At 35.9% G+C, this 11,719-nt stretch overlaps 1 pseudogene; it reads right to left on the reverse strand.

The window, feature by feature from the left end:
- Positions 1 to 9,932: 9,932 nt before the first annotated feature.
- Positions 9,933 to 10,538, reverse strand: LOC112926478 (methylsterol monooxygenase 1 pseudogene; annotated as a pseudogene).
- Between the last annotated feature and the right edge of the window lie 1,181 nt (positions 10,539 to 11,719).

Below are 11,719 nucleotides of genomic sequence, written 5' to 3' on the forward strand. Positions count from 1 at the left end.
CAATTTTTTCATAATTATTGATAGCATCTGCTTTCACTCTCAAAGTGTTCCCATTTGGGGCAATAGGTTACATTAGTGGTTCTCAGGTTTTTCGGTCTCAACACTGCTTTACCCTATTAAAAATGAATTAGGACCCAAAGTAGCATTTGTTTATGTGGATTATATTGCTCAGCCTTTACATGCAATAAATTAAAACTGAGACATTTTAAATATATTATTAATTCATTGAGGAATAAAAATACATTACATGTTTACTTAAATAACATTAGTTTTTGGAAAAAAAAAACTGTATTTTTCAAAACCAATCAGTGAAAGGTGACATTGTTTTCCATTTTTGGAAATTTCTTTAATGTCTGACCTAACAGAAGACAGCCAGAGTCTCATGTTTTTTTCAAGATGCAATCTGTTGTGACATCACGTGTTATACAGTGCCCTGGGAAAATGAGAATGAAAAATGCAAATAACATCTTAGTATTAATAAGAAAGTCATTTTGAGTTTGTGTAGACTCCCTGATTACACTTTGAGAACTGCTGGGCTATCCTGTCTCCTTATTTAAGCCAAGAGGAGGCTTCTTAATGGAGCTTCCTAGAACTAGCAAAACCACGCAAGCCTGTTTTGTTGTTTTCTCTGCCTAGAACACACTTGCCCTCGTCTCCAGTTGGCCACTTCCTTTATATCATTCATGTTTTAACATTAAGGCAGCTTCCTACAGAAAATCTCCCCTGACCTCCAGGAGACAAGGCCAGAGCCTTTTGTCGTGTGTTCTGAAGGAGCACTGTTCCTTCCTCATCACAGTACTTACTACAATTTCACGTCATTGCTGATGAAAATGTCTGTCTGTTTCACAGCCTGTAGTCTCAAGTGGGTGAGGACTGGGACTCTATCCCAAATGTAGCACCTTAGACCACTTGGCCATCCTGACTTCCCTATCTATTCTTAATATTGTGTTCCTACCACTGGAATAGTGCCTGGCACAGCATAAAACCTTAATAAATATTTCATGTTCAAATTACTTGTTGAAAGACCCAATTAAGGGAATGCCTAACCTTCAAATCCTGAAAGCTGGGACATCTATTTGTGACTGGACACAGAAGAGGCTACTGTATGTGACAGAATAAAACCAAATGCTTGACATAAATCTCATAATTTTAGCGTGCGTTGTACTAAACACTGAGATAGAGACCTAATTATAATAAGGACAAAGTAGCGGCAGACCAAAGATGGGAAAAATGATAAGACTTTGGGCTATTCCAGAAGCTTTTTATGAATATAAAGCAGCTTGGCTGCAGCATGAACATACTATCTGTCTTACTTGTATTACATGGTTCTTTGGTATCTTGTCCTCAATGAACTATCTCTCTTCTGCATTTCTGTACTACTGAGGGCTTTATATCCCCAGGACCCTTTCCACATATGACCCCTATACTGTCATTATTTTTCATGAGCTTTGTCACATTCTTTTACTAGATGACAAATTTGAGATCTCATACCCTATACCTTATAATTTTTTTTCTCTCCCCGTAATAACTATATAGGCTAACATCTTGCACATAGTAGGCACTGACAAATAGCTCTGCATGATGTGGAGATATACATTAGCAGAGCACCAGACTGCATCAATTTACCTTATTGTAAAAAGAATGAAAACAAAAAAAAATTGTTCTGTGTACTGCACAGAAGTTTGAAGACAAAAAAAAAATTATCTTTGGAATCCTGCCATGTATCCTGACTGGGACCCTTTGTGATGAATGCCTAACCTTTAGCAACTTTGATGCCCATGGGTATTCATGAGGGAACAGAGCTCCAGCTCCACAGAACATTCTCAGCCTCGGGGTGTAGCCCATCTCATCCTCTTTGAGTTATGGGTCCCTGTTCTTTTACTCAGATTTATGAATTCAGACAGCATCATAGGAGGCAGGTACAGAACATAAATCAAATGACATAGGCACATGGGACAGGCTGCAAAATTATCATTGTCCCTTTGCACACTTCACAATGTCAGAGTGAGGATACATCTAACAGTCCAGAAGCTTGAAACAGTTAACATCACTCATTAAATGCCTAACTTTTTATGTGGGTTTCACTTGGGCACAAGAAAAGACTAGTTTCATATATTTCTGTGCTCAGTAATAAATGTATAACCTAACTGCATTATATACATGTAATTCTTTGTTAGAAAATGCTATTGGACTATACATTGTCCAAGTTTTCCTCCAGTTCTAAAACTCTACAATTTAATGAGATAATATTTTAAATGTTCGGTAACAGTGGCCCTGAGAGCATTAAGAATTACTCCATCAAAAATAATAACATTTAGTGTTTCCCAACAGATCTCCACTGTTCAGAGAATAAATAGTGATGTGTCAGCAAAGAAAAGCATTATCCTTACACTAAGAGATTTTCAATGGTCTATATCAAAATAACTTCATGTACATATGATGTAGAAAATTGGTTTTCCATCAAAGACTCATGCTCCCATCTATGATTTTAAAGCTGTTACTGGAAACTAATTGCTCAAACAGTGTTTACAAGTCCAAATTCCCTTTGTACCTGTGGTCAGTGGAGCACAACCATACAACTATGCCATTGGAATTTGGCACAAGGATATATACCACTTCCAGGACCAATCCATACAAAATTACCATAAATTCTTTCATGCCGTCTTTCTTGATGCTCAGCACAATCTCAGAAACCACACAATGTAGGTAATAGAGCCTCTATCCATCTGGGGCCCTGAATGACTGCATGGAGCAGATCTTCCTTCCCACTCCCTGAATAATGTACCCTACCCTGAATCACTATATCAAAATTTATATGAGTGAGAAATAATTTCTATTTTGCAAGCCACTGATTTTTTGGAGCTTATTAGTTATACAGCAACTACTACTACTGTATCAGTACAATTGAACTTACACGATTTCTTCCAAAACAAAGCACCACAAAAAATATTATTTTCTTTAGAATTTTAAAGAATATGTTAGGGGCAGCCCAGGTGGCTCAGCGGTTTAACACCGCTTTCAGCCCGGGGCCTGATCCTGGAGACCTGGGATCGAGTCCCACATCGGGCTCCCTGCATGGAGCCTGCTTCTCCCTCTGCCTGTGTCTCTGCCTCTCTGTCTCTCTCTCTCTGTGTCTCTCATGAATAAATTTAAAAAAAAAAAAAAAAGAATATGTTATTTTCCCTTCTAGGCATCTTGACATCTGTGCACAATTGTAAAACAAAGGATGTGTTTTGGTTAAAGTGTTAAACTTTGTTTATTGTAAGTGCCTAGGATACTTAAATATTAAATATTCTGAAAAGAATTTAATATTGACAGGGAATGAGGTCATGCAGACTAAGATTTCTACTACATTCATGATAATTAAAAAAAAAAATCCCTAGAAGTGTTAGACGCAGAGTAAATCTTATGCACTTTGGAGCAACTATATTCTCCCCAGGGATCTGTCATTTTGATTAACTGATTTTTCATAGTTGGCAAAAATGAAATTTGGGGTAACAGTGTCCCTTGTCATTTCTATTCTTCCGAAAGGTAGAAAATAACTTTTTGAATGCCTTACTTCTAATTAAAAAACATTTCCCAGGTATCTTGAGACAAGGCCTCCACTCTACGACAGCCCAAATGCCTGCCCCAGTGCTCCACATCCTCTCTTGCTCTCTGCACCAGCTGTCTTCAGCGCACTTACACACAGTCATACCAGTACCTTCATTTCTTGTCCTCTCATTCTCCCTCAGAATTTTCCCAGACATAGTTCTGCTTCAAATTTATACAACTCCCCATAGGAAAGTCTCTAAACACACACTCAACATCAACTTTGAGATTCTTTTATTTTATCTTAGATTCTGTCTTTATTACTAATGATCATACACTTCTCTGAAACCTATTTACTACCCAATTGATACTACTGAATTTATGTGCCTGAGTTTCTAAATTTTCACTTTTTAAAGATTTGGATATTTGTCCATTTCCACTCTTGTTACACCAATCCCATTTTTCATCTCCATCCGTGATTAATTCTAGTGGCTGTGAAGTACAATGCAACTTCCTGGCACCAATTAATATGAGTTTTGTGCTTTCTTCCTATTTCCTGACATCGTCTGGTCAAAACTTTGACGGTCTTTTTTCTTAGATGAAAGGAGTTGAGTGAGTTCCGTATCTCCCTTTGTTATTGTTTATCATCTTTCCCAAAAAGAAGCCTGTTCTTTCTTTAATTGACCTTCTTGGTTGAACGATAACTTTAAAAACACTCTCTTTGGGATCCCTGGGTGGCTCAGTGGTTTGGCGCCTGCCTTTGGCCCAGGGCGTGATCCTGGAGACCCGGGATCGAATCCCACATCGGGCTCCCAGTGTATGGAGCCTGCTTCTCCCTCTGCCTGTGTCTCTGTCTCTGTCTCTGTCTCTCTCTCTCTGTGTGTGACTATCATAAATAAATAAAAATTTGAAAAAAAATTTAAAAAAATAAATAAAAACACTCTCTTTGGTTGATGTGGATATGTGTAGATATTAAACCAATCATTTGGGATTTTGGCCAAGTGGACATTATTCGGATAGTTACAAGTTACTCATTGTGTTTGTGCCCTGGTCATGTGTATGTTTTTCTATCAATTTATTATCTTTTAAAGTTCAGTTCATGCAAAAGCATGTTACTATCATGATATTGATTTAATGAAGGAAATTTTGGAAGCCTAGAAGCTAAATGACAAAGGAATGAAACAAGAAAAGATACATGTTTGTAATGTCAAGAGGAAAAATCTCATGACCCTTGCCTGGGTTTTACTTGCATGTTTTTCCATGGCAATCCCATTCCATGTTATGTGTTCACATAATAAGAGCACTCTATGTGGTTATGCCCATAGCTGTGCATCCCAGGGAATTTCAAAAGGAAAGGTCAGCAAGCTTCAATTACATTTATGCTCGATTAGCAGCTACCTGCATTTCATTTTGCCTGCCTTTTTGTTCCAATGACATTTCGGTCTCAAGAGGTTTACCTGATTTCAGATCAAAACTTTGAAAAAAGTTGATGTTGTAAAGCTCTGAGGAAAGCTTAGGGTCTTTAAATTTGATACCTTTCAAAGATTTTCCTGGGATCTAGAAGGGAAACTTCCAACACGAAAGATAAATTCCATAAACGGAGAAGTTTTCAAATTTCTGACTTGCAGTTCCTTTAGAACTATATTACATTCAAAAGCACGTTTTGATTCTGGTTTTGGTTTTACATTGCAACCAGGATCACTGCACCCTATTAGGCCACACACTCTGTACAAGCTGCTTCAAAGTATCCATGGAAAAGGAGAAAGTCTTTTAATACTTCTTAAAAATTTGTAATTCGTAAGGGAAAATGAATACTGAAGCCCGTAGATACAATGACTATGAGAAAGGTTTTTCAGTTTTTACTCCAGGCCATCAAAAAATACTACCGGCCTTGGTAATCCTAGCAATCTTGTTTTTCATTACTTCCTACTGCTCTTTACACACCTGTTCTCACCTGTTCTGTCATCCTGTTCAGAACAACAAAAACACATACTGCTTTTCTCATTTTACCCAATACGTTAAATGGAGGCTCTGTTTCAACAATTCATATAAAAATAAGGATGACTTTTTACATTCCTTCCTGAACAGGATCCTAAAGAAGCTCTAAGCATTGTACTAATTTACTCAGTGATTACATATTAACTGTGAAAGCAATATTAAAAATTTCTTTTCATTTCTGAAAAGCAGACTGCTTCTAGGCTTGTAATTTATTTTAATTGAATGCTGAGAGAATTGCTGGCTGTAAAACAGAGGAAAACAGTTCATTTGGGACTAAAACATGGATGCAAACCCAAATGTTCCCAGGGGTCAGGCAGGGAATACAAATGAGTGAAGTGGACAAGATGGATCCAGTAATAAGCTGGAGGGGGTTAGGCCTTACTAAGGGGGTGCTCCTGCTGCCAACAGCTGGCTAGCCCACAGGTCCACAGGTGCGTTAAGGGATTTAGGTTTCTCTTTCCAGATCTTATAATTTTTAATGAGATGCCAGGAACCTGGATTTTTATTGTGAAACATTCTGCTTTTCAAATGTTGGCAACCAACTCAAAATATTTTAAAACCTTATGCTCACAAGAAAGAAAGAAAGAAAGAAAGAAAGAAAGAAAGAAAGAAAGAAAGAAAGAAGAAAAAAAGAAGAAGAAAGAAGAAAGAAAGAAAGAGAAAGAAAGAAAGAAAGAAAGAAAGAAAGAAAGAAAGAAAGAAAGAAAGAAAGAAAGAAAGAAAAACATACTGAAGGACAGACTGAGCCTGGACGTCACATTTTTCAACCTGCTTTAGGTTAGAAAATTAGTTTTTCTCCAGGTAGAAATGATCTTTGGTTTTTTATTATGACTTCATTCTTTTACTGCATCCTTTTTCCATTTTGTTCCCTGATGTGTCACTAGGAAAAGAATTTAAGAAGCCATGAAATTAAAAAAAAAATAAATAAACCATGAAATTGGGAGATTATCTATACACATAATTATTAATAAAATTTCGTATTAATAATACATAAGTATATGTGTATATACATGTATACTTTAGAGGCAGAGAAGAGAGGACAGCAAATGCTTACCTTTTTAGAAATCCTGAAGTAGGAAAATCGGCTGAGCCTCTAAAAGGTAGTGACATTCAAGAAACACGTGAGTATAAAGTTCAGCACACTGCATCATCTTGAAGGAAGGTCATCAAATCTGAGTATATGTTGATCTGTGTGTTTATTTATAGTTGTAACCTTACAGCATTGGATATGCTCTGATTAGTTTGCACTGTGCCATGGCAATTTATTCCATTGTGGAATTCAGAATAGCTTTATGTATTTTTTTCCCTCTACCTTTTAAATCTCTATTTCAGATTTCCTAATCATGTGATATGGCATTATTTTGTGTGTATGTGAAAATTTTCACTACGCCCAAACAGGATGACTCTAAATATTTACAACTGTAATGGATTTTCATTCCTTCTCCACCATAATATATCGTATATACTACATGCCTCCTGCATTATAGAAAAATGAGTTAAATTAACATATTAAAATTTTTATGTTCTTAAGTTAACTTTTTTTCTTTTCTCAAGACGTAAGGAGACTAAAACAAGAATAATAACATCAGTTGATTTGATGTCTATATTCCCGAGACCCATTAATTGATTTTAGTTTAATTCATATGGCAAAGCAACTGGTTAATTTGGTCAGCTGATTCCATAAAGAAATCTTTGGGGAAAAATAACTAGCCAAGTCAGTTTTATTTAGTATCTATCAATTTATTATATTCTTCTCCATCTAAATATTTTGGATAGTATTAGCACAGCTTTATGTATCACATGACCAGCTAATAAATAAAACAGAGCAAATGGTTTCTTTGTATAAATTAGATTAAGAAACTTTTAAAAGATAAATTATTAAAGAAATTACCTCCTTTTAATGTTATAGCCTTAGTATTGTTACCCCTAATTTTAATACTTTTTTAAAGATTTATTTATTTGAGAGAGAGAGAGAGCATGAGTGGGAGGGGCAAAGGGAGAGAGAATCAGAAGCAGACAGTGTGCTAAGCACAGAGCCTGACAAAGGGCTTGATCCCACAACCCTGAGATCATGACCCGGGCTGAAACCAGGAATTGGACACTTAACCTACTGCATCACCCAGGCCCCCCACTCCTAATTTTAAATATTAAATTTGGCCCAACTTACTGAGGTACTTTTTCTAATATAGATTCCTATGTTTTAATTTTACATGACTAAAAAGTCTTAGGTCTTTCTTTGACTCATCTTTTTTCTCCTTAAGGTAATTACTTATGAGTCTTATAATTACTTTCTACTTAGTTACTGTAAAGAAACCATCTATCCCCTCTTCTTCAACAAATAACAGTTTGACCCAAATTGTTATTAATTCATTTCTCAACATTCCTAATAAAACAGACATGAATCTTCATTAGGTTAAGTTAGGTGATGGTTTGTTAGATATGACAGCAAAAGTGATAATAGAAAAAAAAACAGATAAATTAGACTTCATATGAGCTAAAACCTTTTGTGCTGCATACAATGCTATTAAGAAAGTGAAAAAACTCACAGATTGGGAGGAAAGATTTGCAAATCATGTACCTGAGAAGGGATTTGAATCTAGAATATGTGAAAATATACAGCAATATATAAAAGACTCTTACAACTCTATAAATAGATAAGTATTCTGATTTAAAAAAATAGATAATCTATAGAGACATTTCTCCAAAAAATACACACTTGGCCAGTAAGTACATAAAAAGATGTTCAACATCATTAGCTATTAGGGAAATACAAATCAAAACTATGAGATTCCACCTCACATTCACTAGAATGAAGTGAGAATATGGAGAAATGGGGACCCTCATACATTATTGGTTGGGATGTAAAAAGTTGTAACCACTTTGGAAAATAGTTTGTTAGATTCCCAAAGGGTTAAACATAAAGTTACCATATGACCCAACAATTACGCTGGTAGCTACAAACCCAAGAGAAATTAAAATAGTTTTGCCCCAAACTTAGACAAATGAAAATAATAGCCATAGGGTAGAAACACCTCAAATTCCCATCCATAGATGAGTGGATAAATAAAATGTAGTATATCTATACAATGGACATACAAAGTTGAATAGAAGTGGTGAGATCAGACATAGCTGTCACTTCCTGATCCTTGGGGAAAAAAACCATTCATTTGTTCACCATTAATTGTGTTGTTAGCTGTGGGGTTTTCATACCAACTCTTTATCTGGTTGAAGTTCCCTCTATTCACAGTTTGTTGAGCATTTTTTAATCGTGCAACAGTGTTGGATGTTGTCAAGTCTCTTATTCTACATCTATTAAAATGATTATATGTTTCAGTCTTCTTTCCAGTAACATGCTATATTATATTGATGGGCTACCAGATGTTAAGTCAATCTTATATTCTTGGGATAAATCCCACTTATTCATTTTGTTGAGAATTTTTGCTTCTATACTTATAAGAAATGTTGGTCTACAATTTTCTTTCATTGAAACACTGTGGTCTGGTTTTATATTAAGGATCTCAGGTAGTAGCACTAAGAACTCAGTGTAGCACTAAGAGAACGATGTGGGTAATGTTCCTTCCTCTTTCTTTTTTTGTTATCAGACCAAAAAAAAAAATCACATTTATTTCAATAGTTCAAAGTGCAATTACAGCAAGTCAGTTCACAATGTTTCAAGATACAGTTTTAAGTATAATGAAAAGTTGATATACAAAAATGAAAGGATAAATAGCAGAAATAAAGCTCATTTTTTTTTAAAAATTCAAGTAACCCAAAAACCTTTAGACTAAAATATTCCATTTACGACAATTCGGAAATGCCTTAATTTATAGATACTAGTAGTACACTGCCATCCGAAAGGGCTTCTCAAAGAAGGAAAACCACCCCAAACCAGTCAGCTCAGGACCAGAGTGGAAATTATTGTGGTGGGCTATTCCTGATTTGGCAGCCTCACTCTGTCAATTGATATGGTTTGACCCATGATACTTGGATGTTTAGGCAAATTCTAGAAAGTGTTTAAAGTTCAGTATAAGGCCAACACCCTGATAAGAGATACTGAAATGGCCACTATATATTTACAAGATTTTAAAGACCAATCTTAGCTTCAGGCCTCTGGTGTTACTGGGGGAAAGACAGACTAATACTTCTTCCATTACTTAGAACCTTTCTGTAAAGTTAGCAACATGACCTTTACAACCTCCTCATGAAAATCATATTATGTATTTACTTATTTCTACACATACAGAATTTTATGTAAAATAGAAGAAGTTCCCACTAGGATGATAATTAAAGGTTGTTAATGTTCTTTGTATCACTTAGCAGCCAAGACACATGTTTATTTCTGCTCCACAGAAGCAATGTTAGCTATTCGCTTCAATTCAGGAAAGGTGTGTGCTTTCAGGATGGTTGAGAGGAGATATTTATTGCATCTTTTTCTCAATCTTCTTCATCTTTTCTTTATAAGCAGTAAACTGAGAGTCTGTTCTGAAAATTCTATCCCACCAGGTAAATGTAGTTTAGTTTCCAATGAAGTTCATGTGGTGGAAATCATGATGCCGAGAACCAGCATAGAAAGGGATCAGATTTAAAGGGTTCAGGGGAATATCATAGCCACCATGGACTGGACATCAATAGTTTCTATCAAATGAATAATCACCCACACCCAAAGGAGAATGACATGATCACATAAAAGCATGATTCCAATGAAAAATCCATTTCCAAGAATCAGAGTTTCCAAAGGATGTGCATATTCAGCTTCCATTCCAAATGGAGCCTGAAACTCATGATGAACTTTATGAATATATTTATATATTCTTTTGTGATGTAAGAGCCTATGCAGGAAATAGTGCCAGGTATCCTCAATCACCGCACAGCCAAAGCATCTTGCCAAAAGCATATACCATCTTGGCATTCTTTCCCAATCATAAGGTATATTAAAATACTCTGTAAAATAATAAGTTCCACAGATCAAAGGAAGCTGGATACAAAAGGGATTAAAGAGAAGTACTTTAAAACACTTCCATTGGTTTTCCCATGTTTCTGGTCTATCCTTTTGAATTTTGTACTTTTTCATGAAAGGTATAAATTGAAACAAAGATCCAGGTAAAAAGAACAAGAAATAAAGAACTTTGTGAACTATCAAGGATCCCCATGTTGCAATCTGGAACTTTGTATAATTATTCAACATATAGTTCCAAGCATTTTTAAATGGTTCTTGTAGAGGGTTCTCAGGCAAAAGTGAATCTACATACTCCACAGCCAAGGATGCTGAACTAAAGATGCTGTTGTTGTCATTTTTCAAATCTCTGCAGAAAGCCTTAGAATTCTGGCCGAGGAGCGGGAATGCGAGCCTCTGGCGCCGGCTGCCGCCTGGTGCCTCTCAGCGCCGGGTCTTTTTATTTTATTTTTTTAAGATTTTATTCATTTATTCATGAGAGACAGAGAGAGAGGCAGAGACACAGGCAGAGGGAGAAGCAGGCTCCATGCAGGGAGCCCGATGTGGGACTCGATCCCGGGTCTCCAGGATCACACCCTGGGCTGTACGTGGCGCTAAACGGCTGAGCCACCGGGGCTGCCTCCTCCCCCCCACCCCCCGTTTTTTTTTAATGACTGAATTCTTCAAATGTTTGGTAGAATTCACTAAAAAGGCCATTTGGGCCTGGGCTTTTCTTTTGGGAAGTTTTTAAATTTAAATTTAAATCAATTCAATTGGTCTATTCAGATTTTCTATTTATTTTGAGCCAGTTTCAGCAATTTATGTCTTTCCCGGATTTTGTCTATTTCATCCAGGTTTTCTAATTTGTTGGCATACACTTGTTTGTAGTATTCACTTAAAATTATTTGTATTTCTGAAAAGTTGGTCATGATGTCTCTTCTTTTATCCCTGATTTTATTCACTTGAATCTTATTTTCTTAGTCTATCCAGCTAAAAGTTTGTCATCAAAAAATCAACTTTGACTTCATTCATTTTTCTCTAATTTCACACAAACTCACCCAGAAAAATCAAAGAGGAAGGGATACTTCTCCACTTATTCCACGAGACTGGCATTATTCTGATATCAAATATACAAAAATACTTTAAGACAAAATTTCCCTCATAAACACATATGTAAAAGTTATTTTTTTTTAATTTAGCAAACCAATACAATAATGTACAAAAATATAATACACCATAACCAATCGTGATTTAGCC

Source organism: Vulpes vulpes, chromosome 6 (assembly GCF_048418805.1).
Source record: "Vulpes vulpes isolate BD-2025 chromosome 6, VulVul3, whole genome shotgun sequence".
NCBI classification, from domain to species: domain Eukaryota; kingdom Metazoa; phylum Chordata; class Mammalia; order Carnivora; family Canidae; genus Vulpes; species Vulpes vulpes.